Source organism: Pezoporus occidentalis, unplaced genomic scaffold, assembly GCF_034315485.1.
Source record: "Pezoporus occidentalis ecotype Australia unplaced genomic scaffold, CSIRO_AGI_Poc_V1 ctg70, whole genome shotgun sequence".
NCBI classification, from domain to species: domain Eukaryota; kingdom Metazoa; phylum Chordata; class Aves; order Psittaciformes; family Psittacidae; genus Pezoporus; species Pezoporus occidentalis.
This window is the reverse complement of record NW_026916053.1, coordinates 42085-59656: the sequence shown is the minus strand read 5'-3', so window position 1 is coordinate 59656 and position 17572 is coordinate 42085.

The window sequence follows — 17572 nt, the reverse complement described above, 5'->3', positions numbered from 1 at the left end:
ACTCTTTCCACACTGCTTTTTTTCCGGCAACAGTTGCGGCACAGTATGATCTTTAGAAGAGTACTTTTGATCTGGGCTTTAACCAACAGGTTCATTTCTAGAAACCAAACCTGACCTGAAGCACAATTCTTTGCTGTGAATTCTAGAGATTTTGGTATAGTCTTTGCTACACCAAACATCTCATTCTGTTTTCTAAGCTTCTTCCCCCCCCCCCCCCCCCCCCCCCCCCAAGAAAACCAAACCCCAAACAGAAAAAAAAAACAATAAATAAGCAGAAAAAAAGAACTGAATATCTGAGCTATCAGCCCCCCAAAGGAGCAAGAGCCCAAATGACAGAAAATGACCACAGGACGCTGGCAGCATTACAAAGGCAACAGAAGAGGGATGTCAAACCTACACAATGTCACCCGTCCCAGAACTAATATTTGTGGCTGCCAGCCAGGAGACTGAAGTGGGAAAGACTTGCCAAGTAGGTTACAGCCCAGAGAGCCCTGCTCCCCTTTCAGCACCAGCATTAATCACAGCACTGGGACTGTAATCCTGCTCCATTTTCCTCTGTCTCTTCCTCTCTGGCCCATGGGCCACAGGCAAAGGCTAACCGGAAATCGGCAATTCCTCTTGGGAATTCCTCCTTCAATTCCTCCTTCCTGAAGAGACCTACTTGAGTTCAATCTTGAGGCTGAAAGTACCTAGTTCTGCTCCCAATCCATTGCAACTCATGTGTACCAGTTGAGGTGGCTTTGTACAGCAGATCCTGTTGGTCCAAGGTCTTGCTTCCAGCTATGCCTCTGAAGAGACCAGGGTTTAACTCTCTAGATGCCTGTTTAATTCTGTTCTCCTGACAAGAACAGGTTTCCTGTTGGAAGATATTTTATCTAGATGCTTTTGTAAGTCTGTGCTAACCAAAGCCTTTTCATGTAATTAAACATTTAGGTTTTTAAGCATACAAATGCAGTATTTGCAGCATAACTGATGAAAACTGAGGGGAATGGCAATGAGCACAGGGACATGGGAACTCCCCTGCTCACTGGTGAGCCAGGAGGACACTGCAGCAACTGGTATCAGCTTTAACAGCACCAAACTCCAGACCTAGGTTCCAGATTTCACCTTTGAAATGAAGCTTATGGGCTCTTCCTCTTACAAAGAACTTGAAAATGAAAACAAATACATACAATCAAATTACTGTGGCTCTTCAAAATGGGGATCTGGGTTCTCCTTCAGCCAAGAGAAGCTGGTAGGGGAAAGAAATGCACATGTGGGTGTGCATACACTAGACCTTCCTGTCCAGAGGAACCCAGTAAGTGATGTTATAGTCATAGAACAACGCAGCTCACCTCCTAAAGCTTTCAGCCAGCTCTAAACACAGCGACAAAAACCCATGAGAGTCACCTTGCTTGTCAGCTGCACTGATGAAATGTTACACTCAGTGGTGCTTGCTCAGCTTCCAGCCTTTCAGGGCAGCTCCCTGCTTCCTCAGCACTGCTCTCCCCACAGCGCTGGCTCTCCTGCTCCCCAGCTGGCACATGAGGGTGCAGGTATCACTTTTGCACCAGGTGAAGAAGGGACAGTGCAGCCCAGCTGCTACCCATCGGAGGTGCTCTGTAGTGCTGTGTCCTTACCTTAGCATTTATGAAGCCCAGATGGTGGGAAGTAACCTGAAACTCATCCCTCTGCCTTGAAGAGACCACCAGCTCGCCACCAGATACAGGACCCTTTCCTGGGAGCACCCCATTAAAATGCTGGCAGCACACCTCTGATAAGTGGTGGAAATAAGGAGATGAGACCTTGAGAACCACTTGTCTCTGTGTTTGGACCTCCTTCCCTGTGGTTCTATCCCTGTGATGGAAGTCACTGACTACAAGCATTTGTAAGCGTACCAGCGTGTTCAGTCTTTTAAAGTACATAATTGTGCATCCAATTTGTATGCGCAAATACTACAACCTTTTCCAGGCAAACGGGGTGGATTTTAGTGCTCTGGTGGTATCAATGTTTTATCTTAAAATTAGTTATCCAGTATCCTCTGTGAGCAATTCCATCATTGATAAACGCACTGATGAGCTAAGGGGCAGAACGGACTCCACATTGTTGCAGTCAATCCTGAGACCGTGCTGAAATCCATGGACTTGGGTCTGGGGAATTTTGTAAGAGGTCTGTTCCTGATTACTGATGGCATTTAATTCACCCCAATCATCTCCTTGACTCAAGTGGCATCTTAAATCACAATTTTCCACCCTTAGTCTTATGCCATGTGGTTTTTCTTCCTTTTTTTGAAAACAGACATGGTTTCACCCATTTTAAAGGTCTCTGGGAATGGCAGTACTGAATACAGTACAGGTAATTATTCAGGTAAATTGTCCCTGAAAGCTGTATTGTTGGCAGATAACGGTGCTTACCAGTAGCTATTCCTGCTTACATGAGTGACCTTTACAGGCAATGAAAGGTGCAGCCCACACCTCGAACTTAAACCCATGTACCTCTTCTAATCACACATTTCAGTTTTAAAGGGGGACAGACATTTCTAATAGAAAACAGTAAGGAGACAGCATTTGTTTAAGTATAACACACCAGGAATGTTAGAAAGTGAAGGATTGAGCAGCACATGAAAATATCGCTTTCTTTCAGCCTAGAATTCTTGAGTTTGAACACGAACATTGTTTTAACACACTGAACACTGATGTCAGGAGTAGGTAACTATGCACATACATCACTTGCACATAGCACAGCAGTGACACATCTAAACGTCTGGTGAAACATTTAATCTCCATTCCAGTGATTTCTTAGGAACAAAGTCTTACAGAAGCCTCTCAAATGAGAAGACCCTCAGTGCAAAGCCAACAAAGAAGAAATTCTACCACACTTGAACCACTTCTTTGCAAAGCTGGGTGTTTCAGAAGGTTTGCAATGAACACAAGGCTTGGACTGGAGGGGCTGGGGTACAGGAGCATACAGCTTCCCACAGTCTCTGCTGAAGTGACATTCACATCCAGCAGAGAAACAGAGCCGTCACAGATGGGATTGCCTTAAATCACAACTAGATTTTCCAGAGCTTCCAATTGATGCCCTTAGCAACTCAGACCGGCCCCTGCCTGGCACACAGAGATGTTAACTGGACCATGCTCTGTGACCCTGTGCTGTCAGGAACAGATTTGCTTCTAACATCAGGACTCTCAGTTTGCCCCTCAGAAGGAAGCAGAGTGCAGGGATGTTGTGATTCAGATTTGCAGAATGTGTTGACATCCCAAGCTGGAGATCTGTTCTGAATGTTTAATTTTTATTTATCATAGCCTAAACAGAAAATCAGTCAGCAACATGCAAATTAAAACTCAACCATTAGAGAAGCCTACAAGAGAAAGGAGGTTTATCCTTTCCATTATGCAGCAGTGACAGATACAGATTGGGAACATGGTCCATAGCATGAACATGAAGGCCAGCTGCAGCCTGAGGTGTAGCAAAGGAGAGTTGTCTGCAGAAACATGAATCAATGACTGTACATCTGTGCAGAGATTTGGAAGCACACTGCTCGGTCTACAAAGAGGATGTGAAAACTTTTCTCTCTTGTACACCTAGTTTCTTCCTGCTGAATAAGGCAGCAAGTACTGCAAATTGCTCTCATCAATAATCAAGCCTGGAGAGGCAAAAATAAAGTGACAGGGAGCAGAGATCCAGGGCTCAAGTGGCAAAACAGCTCTGAGGATATTGTGCTCTAAAAATTATAACATCAAAAGTATTCATGAGAGAGAGGTCTGAATAATCACTCTGTATTGGTCAGGGAAGATGGAGACTCTGGGGGTGGCCTTGCCCTTCATGGTGTTTCAGGCATGAGTCCCTTCCATCACCTCCCAAGCAGATGAACAGCAGGATAATGGGATAGAGAGGAGGAATTAGAGCTGTTGTGCCCCACAGTCATTCACCTGTGAAGCAGGAGGCTCAGGGAAACAGCTCAAGGAGGCAGAGCGAGGATGTGCAGCCCAGACAGGGCAACACCGCACATCAGCAGGAGGTGGAAATTCAAACTCCCATGGGAAAGGGTCATGAATCAGAGTAACTAAAAATAGCAGAACCCTGAGAAAGGGTCTCACCATCAGGACAGAGGGGGGTCACGAAGAATGAGTCAGCCAACTGCTCTGTGCTGCCCAAGGCAAATGCTGCTGTGTCCTATACTGTCAGGCAATGAAAGGAGCCTCATCCTTCAATCCAGTGAAAAATTAGTCCGTGGATGTATTCATGGGACAAGGGATTGCAGAGACAACTGGGAGGAAACTATCTTTGTACTTGTCTGGATTAATGACTCAGAGAACTGTCCAAACAGATGTGTCAGATACTGGGGATATCTGCAGGCAGCAAAAGGCTCAGTACAAGATACAGACACTATCTCCACTGTGCAGGCCAGCACTAGTGGGGAGTTCCCTAAGACACAGCTCTATTTTAAGCATGAGGGGCAGCAACCAAACATCCATGTGTGGGGTAGAAAGGTATTGATGTGCAGATGCACTTACCCACTTTGCCAGTCATGTGTAGAGCACAATGCTGTACAGTACCAGAACCAAAGGGTGAATCTTGCATGTTGCATGATGTCCTTGATAGGGATTCACTCCTGCCCTTGTCCGATGTTCTCTGTATGTGGCCATCAGCACAACTACAGCCCTGGCTGCAGGTTAATGCAGAAGCTTCAGGTAGGAGCTGAAGGAAACAGTAGCCCTTAGGTGGATATGCTTGTCAGTACTTTGTATGAGCACAAAAAGACCATGAGACTAAACCAGCCATTCGGAACAATTATTTACCTACTCACATACTGCTCCTTGTGGTACAGCCAAAAGAAATGCCTATACTGACCAAACACAAGGAAAACTTGGCTGGCAGTGGGCTAATGACCTACCCACTGTGACACAGCCAGCTTAGGACTCTGAAAGCGCCTGCTCCTCAACACCTCTTCCAGTCTCCAGCCAAATGACATCCTTAGAACACCCTGTCTCACAGGATAGTTTAATTTTCAAGGCATAGAAGTCCACAAAGATGATGGTCAACACTGTCCGCCAGCCAAAGCCAAGGTGGAACCTTCATTTCTGAAGCTATACAAGCACAGAAAACACTGTCTTGACATTGATTTCCCTCTTAATTCTCAGTTAGGAGTTGCACTCCATTAGTTCTAGCTAACATTTATCACCGCCACACAGAACTACTGAATAAACCCTCTTTCCAGCATTCCTTAGCCTGGGTTGGGAACTAATTTTCCTGAACAAAGACTTTTCTCCCAGCCTTTGCCTTGTCCTGTCCATGGCGTACCTGCAGAGACCTCGCTATGCACATAGAATCATAGAATCAGCAAGACCGAAAAGACCTTTCAGATAATCTAGTCCAACCATTACCCCAGGACTGCCAAGACCACCACTGAACCATATCAGTGAGAGGCCTCATCTATATGCTGTGTAGATATACCTCCACAGGAACAGCTCCAAGCTCTGCTAGTGAACCGTTCCATAACTCCAGGCAAGTGGCTGACACTCTGCCTTGCTACCTCCACACGTTGTGCACCTTTGACAGTGACCTGACAGTGCACCTTTGGCAGCTCTTGGAGTGATACGAAGCTTTGGTGGCCAAATTGAGATGAAGAATTAAGTCAGTGCAATTCCTCACTTGTGCTTCCTCACATGTGAGAGAAAACCTTTCACTGACAGAGGTGGTAAACCCTTGTGAAAACCCTACTATTGAACCCATTTACCGGTAAGCACTCAACAGGAAGGATAACATTGACATGACTTGCCTGTAGTTCGTGACTGGCCCAGGAACATGAAACCCCAAAGTTCCCAGCACAGTTTTAGTCAGGTCTGCCACAGGAAACTTTAACGGAATGTCAGCAGCTGCCAAGCAAAAGTCATTCAGGACAATCAACAAAAAGACTGTGAAAGAAATGTGAAGTCTTCAGTAAGTGACATACCTGATAATTCAGTGAGATATCAGTAAAGGCCTATGAAAATAAGCAGTGATGAAGTAAGAGAATCATTTGTGAAGGAACAGAGCCCATGAAGGCCAACTTGGACATTATTTCAGCTAAAAACAGGTATCTGCAAGTAGATCAATTTTAAATACAGTGGAAATCACAGAACTGATACACTAAATAAAAAGTGTGGAACTGAAAAGAGGTATTTGGACGCTGCTCAAGCAGCTATTTTATGCCCCCTACAGAGAGGCTCAAAGGGATTGAACACAGCAGATAGTTTGTAAGTCACTTTCCAGCTCCGCTGCCATGCATGAGCAGGGTGTCTTAATGAACCATTATCGTCCCCACTTGGCAGAAAATGTGAAGATCAAGTGAGGTCTCCAAGCTAGCCAGCTGCCACATAAGTGTTACATACTGCCACTCTTGGCTTCCACTCAGACCACAAGAGCATTTCATTTTAGAGAGCAAACTGAGAGCAGAGAATAAAAGCACTGATTGCAACTGCATTCGTTAAGCAGACAGTGTCCTCAGCTTTAGAAAAGACAGAGCTACAACATAATCAATGAGGTCAATGTTACTTCCCTGAAAGCATGCACCTAACATGTAACCTTGATAATAGCAGACTGAAAGCTGAGTTCTCTTTCAAGATAGGCTTGGTCAGATTCATAAAAACAAAGAAAATCACCATAAACACACACAGAAGAAAATTCTGAACCAAAACTGCTTGAACATAGAGTGATGTAAAGCCTCATCCCACTTCTCAGTGCCCCACAATTATTTGGCTAGAGCAGGGATGTACCAAAACAGAGTACATCATACTAATGACATGAATCTGGAATGGACTGCTTTCAGTTGTGTTGCTCTCCCCTTTGGTGAATCACACCATCTCACTCAGCCTCTGTTTCCCCACCTGCAAACAGCATTAAGCAGTATTTATTTCACATGGTACAAGGTTCTGCTTATTACCTGTTTGTGCATGGCTCTGAAATACGCATGCAATGTGTTTTCAGCATGCCAGTCACATTTTCTCCTTTTGTATCTCCCATGCCCATTTTGTACCTAACTAATGCTACCCATTAGTCTGCTGTACCTCACTGTGTCAAGTGTCTTACAGATGTTTGTGTCCACTGCTTCTTGCATGCAACACTGCTCACTGCATCACTGCCTTAAAAAGATGGGGAGAAACCCCACTATGTGTGTGTCTGAAAAGATTTAGCCACACTGGCCGAATTTTATCAACTCTCACTCCTTTGTGTTCTCATTTTATCATCACCAGATTCTTACCTAGCCTGACTGAGGTCAGATGCCCTGGCCTATGAACTCCTGAGTAATCCTGTCCTGAAGAGGCAGCTCAGCATCTTTCCAAGTGGGTTAGGGGTGGATTTGAAGGGTAACATTTTGTGAGAAACACCACTAGGTGATAGCATTCATTTAAGACAGATCTATGCTACGAGCTACACATGCTGTTGCCCAACTTCCTACCATCTGTACACCAAACTTTCAGCTTTATGTTAAATAGACATTAACCCCATGCTTGTATACTTAGATGGAGGCATGCGATAACACATATGTTGCTCTTGAGATGCACTTCCCCCCTCACAATTTGTGCTTGTGAATGTAATGGAAATATAGACTAAAATATATGTTTCTGTTCTTGCATTTGGCTTTTCAATGCCACCCACAATTCCCAATGCCTGAATATTCTGCCTTCTCACATCCCACTTGTTTGCTGTGCTTTGGATGCTGCCTGCTACTTAAAGATCAGCTGACCAGAGGCTAACCCTTAAATTTTGAGACCTTCTCCCACGCCCTCTCTAAACCAGCCCTGTTCAGCTCCACAGCCCCGGACAGGACACAGCAACACATCCCTGGGGGCTGGATCCCACCTGAGTCAGCACTGCTGGGAGAAAGCAGTGCACAGTAACCAGGGTGCTCCCTCTCCACCTTCCCCATCATGAAGATCTCATCTCACCCCTTGTCAGACTTTCTCAGCAGTGAAACTTTAGCGAAGAGACTGAAGCAGAGGGGAGCAGGGCAAACATCTGTGGAGCAACAAGCTGCAGGTCCTGGAGCAGGCTCTGATGCTGGGAGTTGAGGGTTAGAACATGTCTTGGGGCTGCTTTCCTGGGAATCAGACAAAAGTCAAGAAAGCAAAAGGCATAAAACCCAAATATAAGCAGGTAGCACTCAGACCAGCTAAGAACCATCCACAGAGACTGCAGCTGTCTTGGTCACAACAGGGGATACCTTACAGTCACCTTTAAACAGCAGTACACAGAAGACTCTTCCAGGTCATGGCTATTTCATAGTAATGATACAGGCTGAGCTGCAGGGATGATGCAAAGGGTCTATGTGCTTCATGAACTTATCTCAAAGGGAACAGATAGGCTGAGATCAAAGAGCACTTACCAGCTCAGCCATTTCTTGTGTCCTTTGACTGTGGCATCTCCTTTATGCTACATATCTGCCTGCTTTTTCCAATGAAACTGAAAAGATTGGCACACTTTTAGGCTTCTATGATAAACCAAATGCATTAGGCATATAAATCTCATTTTCTGCAAAATCTCTGCAAGCACACAAACAGATCCATTCACATTCACCATGTCTCACATTTGCATTGCAAAGTAGAATTGGTGCATCCAGCACTGGCAGAGCAGTGCATGCCTAATGGCCTTCAACACATCCACCAGAACAGAGTCCTGCTGGCACAAAGGTCCAGTAGTGCCAAGAATACGGGTCTCTTCCAGGAAAGAAAAACTTTGGTATTTTAAAATCCTCTTTAGTCTAAACTAAACTATTCTGAAGGGTGCTCGCTTTCATTTGACTGATTTTCTCAAGAGTTTTAGCCCTCCCAGAGGTCACCAAGGGAGCCTGTGTCTCAGTTGCACAAGGATGCTGTACATTATGCTTCAGTTTGCAAATGCCACATGACCATATGACAAATCAAGCACGTTTCAGCATACACAAATGTGGATGGAGATCTGTGTGCTGTGTTTTTGTATAAGGCTCCACATGTGTGAAGTGACCTGATCTGACAAGAAATATAACTTCTATAGTGGTGAATAACGCTTCATTCTTAGGAATTCTGGACTAGATACTCAACTGGCGTAAGTCAAACATGGCTTTAAGCAATACCAAAGGAACAATATATAGCAGCTGACAAGAGGCTGTGACATGAAATCAAAGAAGCAAACATGTAACCAGAAAACTGGTTACTTCCCAATCTCCTTCCTTCCCACTCCTATTATCACACACAGATGCCCCAAATACCACCTACTTGTGCTCCTCCCAGCCCCACCTGCTCCTCCCACAAGAACTGAAAGTTAGCTACCAGTTTGAGAAGAACACTGCAAGGTGCAATGCTCCTCAGCGTACAGCTTGTGCTAAGTTGTGCCTTAGCCAGCTGAAGAATCAGTATCTTGTTGCTCAAAGCATCATTGAAAGACATGCATCAAGCCCTCCTGTGCGCTCCCCAACCCTGAGGGCAGCAGGAAGGGCTGCACACTGAGCCCGCTGGCAGAGAAGGCCCGGAGCAGTGGAGTTTCACACTCAAGAGTGAATTCCTTTAGTTCTCCTCTTATTCTTTTCTAATGTTCAAAGTCTACTTTGAACACATGCAGGCTTAGTACCTTATTATTTTGTTTTAGGAAGACACATGGTATTTTCCATGAGAAACGCATCAATTTAAATAGATCTTTGGCTGGACTTTCAAGTTGTTCCTAATTAGTATTCCCTTTGGAATCTATCAACTTCCTTTGTTACTACCAAGCTTTCCTGCATTAGTATACAGAACTAGTATTTCCAGGAAAAGTCACTTTTGCATGTAGAGTCATTAGATACCACTCCGTTATCAGGCTCAACTTTTAAGCCAATTTTTTCTCCTCCTCTCTGAAGGACTGTCAGGCCAATAACTTCTCTCCCCTTATCTTCCTACTCACACTGCGCTTTGGCAGTGGTGTAATTCCTTTCACACATGCCTCCACTCCATGGCTTGATAGTTTTTAATGAGCCTTTCACACCTGGGGTTTTATCTAGAATTAATTCTGTACCCTCAATTCCTCTCCCTGTTGTACAGCTCAGGTTTAACCACATTGTAATCAGTGTTATTCCACTAGCATAAAACCAGCACAAAGATTATAGCGCCAAGCTTTGTCTTCAGTAAAGAACTGTGTCAGTCATGATTAAAAGACAGTGCCTTGGTGACTGGTGCATAAGCTATTTCAGTGTCTCAATCGGGTTCATAGCAGACACTTTTCTCATCACAAACCCACTTACAAACCTCTTTGCTTGCTAGTGAGGGGAAAGCTGTTGGACGAACAGAACTGGAAATCAGGCTCCTTCATGAAGCTGCTTCTGGGACAAAGCTGCTGGGTGTCATGGCATTAGTGCAACAGGGAAAACAAACAACAAAAACCAACCTTCAGCCCACTGGGAGGTGGGTGAAATCTGGACATCACCGGCAGCTGAGCTGGTGCTTTTCCCAAGCACCATGTTCCAGGGAGTACAGAGAAAGTGGGACATGACTTTCAGTTTGACAGGGAAGGTGCCTGCTGACAACGAATGAACCTCCCTGTGACTTCAAGCTTTGTTGGGGAGAAAAAAAGACAAATTCTCAGTGCTGCAGAAATATGAACACCCCATCACTTCATTTCCTCCTGTCACTCTGCAGGATAAATAAGCAGATAAATAAAACAAGCACTGCAAAGCAAATGCAGTGCTTGTTTCTGAGACTACTTTTCAGATGGCCATGAGATTTCTGAACAAAATCCACAGTGCCAAGCACTGAGAGAAAAATCACTGCCTCTAGCTATTATCTAGTCACATGGAAAATATTTGACTGAGGAAATAAAGTCCTTCACTGGAGAGCTTGAGTGATAAGCCGCAGGCACGAAAAGCAGGATCAAATCAGTGTCAAACCTACGTTAACTCCCAAGACATGTGAACACCCTACTTGAGTTCAGTAAAAGTCATTTTGCCAACAGGCTTTGAGCCAGTTGAAAAGTAGGAAGTATAATGAAAGGAAGAAGATGATTTTAAAATCAAGCACTGAAAAGTACCAGAAGATGCCTATAACCTGGCCTGAGACTGAAAACTCAGGAACAGCCAAGAAGCAAAAATACAGTGATTATACCCTAGGTTTGTACTACAACAAGGAACACTTGGGTTTGATCATTTCTGCACTTCTACAGCCATATGTTGCTCCCCATAATCTCTCACCTTTCTTTCCATCAAAATCATGTTTTAAAACACTGAGGTCAATAAACATCTCAAAAATGACTTTACAGAAAACAGGTTGCTTTCTTCCTCGGTTTTCCATTGTACTGCAGCTAAACCGAAGTAGAATGATGGCTACACACCACATCTTCATGTCTCAACCTTCCTTCTGCTTACCAAATTCCCTGTAGTGCAAGATCAGACACTAGGTTCCAAAGGTATCTAGACCACTGCAGCATTTAAAAGGCTGTATTTGAAGCAGTGAGCACTGAACCATGAAGAAAGAATTTCACTCCAGCTGCAGGCAGAACTACATTAAAGAAATTCACGCCAAAAGTTTTAGGTGTGAATTACTTGTACATGAACACTGCACCTTCCCTCTCATTATGAAATGAAATTTTTGGACAGGAGCATTATTTTATTAAGCAGCACATAATGCTCACTGTAGTATATACAGCAGCACTGTTATCATGCTCTATTTCACAGTATTAAAATGAACTATTCTCCAAGCAGGAGAAATCTTCATATCAAAGATTCAAACACCACAGGCTTCCATGCTGCCAGATGACAATCTTTTAATTCTTTTATATGCCTTTAAATAGTCTAAGATTTTAAGAGTCACAATGGAAAGTGAATGAGACTTTGACTCCTGAAACAGGCAGAAGTCACTAAAAGAGTCCAAGCGAAAGGCAGATTTGAAAACCTAGACATGGGAAACTTTGCACAGAGCCTGGCTGTGATCTGTGGGGTACAGAATGCACCTGAAATGAATCACAGAATGGTTAGGGTTGGGAAAGGCCTTCAGATCTGTGCTTCTCTACCTGAATACTGAAATACAAGACTAAGGGAAAGAAAGGCATCTCTGAGACTGACTGTGCACATGAAGCACCTTTCAAGTTTGAATAAACTCTGGCAATGTTAAGACCCTCCCCGGTAGGGCAAGTGCCACACATAGAGCAAACACCCCCTTCTACTCACCTATTCTAAGTCTTATTTCTATTACAATTTACATGAAGAGGTTTTGTGTTTTTCTCAGGCTGAAACCTTCCACTGGAGACCTAGGAGGGGGAGACAGAAGCTAAGAAGGGCATCCCCTGCTCCGCTAGCACCTCCTCAGTTCTGTCCTGGAGCTGCAGACGCACTACAGCCTCCAGCACCAGCTCTTAGGGCATGGAAAGGCCAGGCAGATACTAAATGAAACATTCCCTAAAACAAGGTACAAAGTTCCCTTAAATCCTTATCAACACAAGATCCAAAATGCCAGATCATCTTCATGGAAGCACTGTCTATAAGAAAATCTGTATAGCAGGAAACAGTGTTGTTACAATATGATGCTGTACTGCCACTAGGCTTCATCTTATTCCTTATATTTAATTTCTACCCTTCAGTACATCCTTGCCCACATCATGTGTTCACTGCAGAAGCTATACATAAATCTCTCAGAAGCTGGCCAAACTGATCTTACTCTCCCAAGACAGAGGCTCACTGTCCTCTCAGCACAGAAACAGCTAGGTACAAGCAGTAACCAATACCAGAGTGCCATCTATAGCTATTCCACATGACTTCACAACAAAGCACAGTAGAGAATGCATAAGCATGCTTATTCCCCTTCCTGGCATTAGGAATATTCTCTTGGAAATCTCTGTTAAGTTCTGGAGAATAACAGAATTTAATCATAGCACAAGATGTAACGGCAGCTGCCCTAAGAGGGGCTTTACTTCTCAGAGAGAGGCAGAGCGTTGGGAATAAAGCCCCTCTCCCCACTCTCCCCTAAAAAGGAGAAGCAGAGCATATGCATGCAGCCCACTGATTTCTGCTGAGATGGCCCAAAGCCAGCTTATAAAACAGACTTGTTACAGCTATAAGAATACATCTTCTCATTTAATACTGTGTGAAAAGATACTAGAACAGGTTTGCAATTTAGGGCCAGGAACCAAGCATAAAGCAAAAAGCAATGGAAATGGCATTCTCCCCTCAATGCACATCCCAGGACCAATAAACGAGCCATCTCTACCAGCTCCATCCAAGGGAAACTGTGTTCCCAAGAGGTGTTTCACAGTGATGCTGAGCTGACCCCTCTGGACAGAAAGGCTTATGGCTCACCCCAGCAATGCAGCCTGAGGAAGCAGGTTTTGAGCAGGTGATGTAGCAGATGGCATCCTCGTCCCCTTCTGCTTCTGCCTCTGAGTCAACCCACACTATCTGCAGCCAGCAAATCCATACAGCCACCCTCTTCCTCGGGCACATCCAAGCACCAGGCTCAGAGAGAGCCATCAGTGGCACTCTGCCCATTCCCTCCCGTGTCCCTTTGGGGTCACAACACAACCCTCCCCATGTGAGCAATTACAGGCTCACTGCATGCTTGGTTGTAATGGAGAGTATGTCCAAAAAAAAACAGCGAAACAAAACCCCCATCACTCCAGAGTTAGACAATCCCATCTACACACCCCAACCAAGCCAGCAAAATCCTATCAGGTGTCTGCTGGATTCTAGTGTCAGAACCTGCTAAGGAACAGTTACGCAGCTATTTTCAGGGGTTGCCTTCAACATTGCCACACAGCCACACTTCACCTAGCAACACAGAGGGAATCTTCATGCCAGGACTTGGCTCTTTGGGAGATCTTCTGACCCTGATCTGATGTAGGTATCAAACAGGGTTCCTCTGTACCCTTTAAGGGACCACACAGATTCTGTTAGCGAGCTTCCACCAGCTTCTGTGGCCCTGCTGTGGGACCCCACTCACTCCCCACTGCCGGTGGTGCAAGGGACCACACAGAAGGCGAAGAGGCCTCTCCCCTCCATCACAGAGCTGCTTTGTGGGAAGGTTCACCATGAATATACTAGTTAGCATAAGTGCACCAAGGCATGTAAACAGGCTGTTCCTTTTTAGACTTGCTTGTTAGTAGCATCTGTTTTGATTAACAGTTCATTTATTAGGATTTGGGGTTTACACATGCCACTGGCACAGATCCACAACTGAGTCACTACAGAAGCTCAGTCTTGCCTAACTGGAAGGTAAAGTGCAGAGCAGAGCTTATACATGTGCAGTGATGGAGAGATGTGCACAGATTGCTGCTTTGCTGAAGACAGCTCACTAGAGTGGCAGTGCTTCAGAAAGCTGGACTGTGAAAGTTTCAGGTAAGGCAGTTAAACAGGAGCACGCTGCACACAAAGCTACAAACCAGATTGTACTGACTCTGGGGAAAAGCAGCGTTTTCCACTAAGGAGCTGATGAACAGTTGTGGGTTGAGTTTTCTTTTTCTTTTTTTAAAGCAGGTTGATGATAAAAAAACCTCTCAGAACAGTATGACTATCATGAGAATGATTTCTAAAGCAGGAAGCATGACAGCCCCACACCCACAACAGCAGAAGCAGCTGCCACATGCAAGTTGTCAGCCACATACTGCAGGCCTGATTCGGCACTACTTCGAGCTACTTGGAGCTCTGACATTGTCTTCAATGCAGTGAACTGCACAAAGCAGAATTAACTAAAAGCTCACTATAAGACAGGAAAACCAGATGGGTGGTATTACTTCAGTCAGAAGGTATTTCACATCCTGATCTCAAAGCAGGAACTACTATGATAGAGCCCAGCCTGAACAGAAGGACCAGGACCACCATGACTTACATTCAGGATCTGCAGCACTAAGAACTAACCCCACCAATACAAAGCATCAGTAATTAAAACAATCCCTAACCTCATCTGAAGTTCCCTGCAATAGGACTCCAGTGCCTCCCAGATTCCAAATGCTGGAAGATAAATTCCTTCTTGATCCTAAAGAAAAATACCAGAGCAGGTTGTTTCATTTTTATCTGGAACATTTCCACTTGCCCACCTCTTTTCTGCACAAAGCCTTTCCAAGTTCAGTGGAAGTCCATGCCTGGCTTTAAACACAGGCAACCTGGGAAGCTGTTGGATGTCAGGAATATTTCCATAGCCCCTTTTCATCTGCTACTGCAGTGGAAAACCAGACCCACTGCTGCCAGCTGAGAGAAGATCAGGAGTATGGGCAGCAGACTGCAGTGGTGCACCAGCAGTAATCATAGCCTCTGACCCTGCTGTTTCTCAGGGTAAGGAAACAGCAAACCCATCCCACCAGGAAAGCATCTGTGGCAGCACGGTCCAGATGGTTCGTTTTGCCTGCATTTGGAAAATCTTGGAGCAACTCTGCCTTACAAAATGGCAGAAACCAAGTGGCAGCACCCCACAGTCCCTGAACAAGGCACTGTCTCCCATGTTTGCAGGGATTCCTAAGGAGACAAGATCCTTTCTTCTGCAGAGGTCAGGGCAGCAAAGCAGCTGTTTCCAAAAAAGCAACAACTTATAGCAATGCCAGAGCTCTCATCCTCTGTCCCTCACTGTGAAAGCAGCAAAAACAGTGCAGGAGGGGAAAATAAGAAATTGTAGGGATTGCTCCACTCTGAGTACTACTAGGTGCCATAAATTCCTGGGTACAGGTCAAGCATCCCCACAACTCTACATGATCAGCTTGCTATTAGTTGCTTTTTCTGACTTTGGCACAGTCTGGCTGCAAGCAGCTGCCCATCAGCACACTGACTACCTCCAGTGCTACACAGGTCACCTTGTCACAGGGCTCAAGATTCTGGTCTGAACCAAGACCCACTGGACGGTATAAAATATGCCAAGATATTTTCAACGCAGAGAGCTTCAATGCTGTAAGGAACAGCCTTGCTTTCCACACATTAGCACATTGAAATCTGCACAGCAAGCCTGTCAAACAAAGCAGCTGCTCTCTGGCTCTCCTACACCTCTCCTCAGATGGAAGAGCTTCAATTATGTGGCACGTCTGCAGGATTTTAGAGTTAAAAGAGCTGCTGCCATATCACATACTTCAACCTTTTGCCTTCCTCCAGGCACTGCATAAGATGATCTGATGCACTTGTCTGTTCATTTTCATACAGAGGCTCAGTGCAAAAGGTTGCCCTCGGAGTTTGTTTTTCACAGCAGGGGTGTAGGAGTACAAAACCAGAAAGCTACTTAATTACTGATTCCCTGCCCCTACATTTTCAATATTGGCAAGACAAGTTATAAAAAAAAAAAAAAAAAAAATCTTTCCTAGGAGAATAAAAGCAATTGAAGAAAAAAGCAATTAAAAGTAACTGCAATGTTCAATTCTACTTAATTTTATGCAAGATTTCTAAGACATTTACATACCTAACAGCCTTTAGACAACACTACCACATTCCATGATTTTCAGAAAGAAGCATGGGGCATCCTTCACAAATAGAAACATTTGTAGCTCAACTCAGTTGCTGCTTCCATACCACAGTAAGGGCCATGCCAAAAGGCTTAACTCCGAGGGATTTCAGGGAACTAACTAAATGGAAGTTAAAACAGGTACATCAACATGTTATTCCATTAACTTGGAATAACCTCCTGCTTTTCACCCAGTCTCTCTGGCAATGTATCAATTATCACCATGCTCAGATTAGCTTCTGGCTCTAAACAAATATTAGAAAGGTGAATCTTTTCCCTTAAATTCTACAGCATACTCAGCAACGTGTCCTAAATGCTTGTAACCTACAGGCATCTTCCAGAAACAAATTTAAGGAGCTGTCAGCTCAAACCATCAAGTCTGAACTGCTAACATCCTTTAAACTTCTGTTGAGAGCAAAAGACACAGGAAACACACAAAGGTCTGTAATCAGAAATGTCAGAGTAAAACAGCACAAAGTCTTGTTTTATATGCACCAGAAATACATCAGCACAAGAAGCACAGTGATGTAAGATAAGATTTCCTGCAAGAATATTTTAGTTACCTTAAGCCTGATTTTTATCATCATCCCTGATGCTTCCAGGAACCTCAAGAGATCCTAAGATTAGAGGCCTTAGTAGAAATGGCACTTCTGGCATTTCAGCAGTTGCCTGTCATGCTTTAACACAAAAGACAAATGAAAAAGTGATCTAGTTTGGAACTTGAGGAACTATCCTGCTCCGGAGCTAGCAGGATGAAGAAGGAGCCAGAAGGCCTAACTCAAGTGCCGAAAGTACATCAGTAGTATCACACATCTTATGCGAGATGCAGCTTATATCAGGAAGCTTGTTAGAAGTGTGTATGACATTGAGAGTCAAGGCTGGAAATCAATGTCTGTTAGCTTCACATCACCCATGAAACCTGCTTTCCACCCCACGTTAGTCTGTCTGCTGCAGACTGCTGACATATTGGCTTACATGCTCTTACGGAACAAACTGAGTCATGCTGCTAAGACTTGAAAATAAAAGCTTTTAAAAAAAGCTCTGCATTCTGCAAGCAGTACATCCAGTTTCATAATGCTGAGGCTCATGATACATACACTCTTGCCCATTTTTGCCCCCAAGATTACCTCTGGGCACCAACTCATTTCTGCATGCAAAACGCAGTTGTGAGACAGACAGCTACATGCACTCCACTTTAAGAA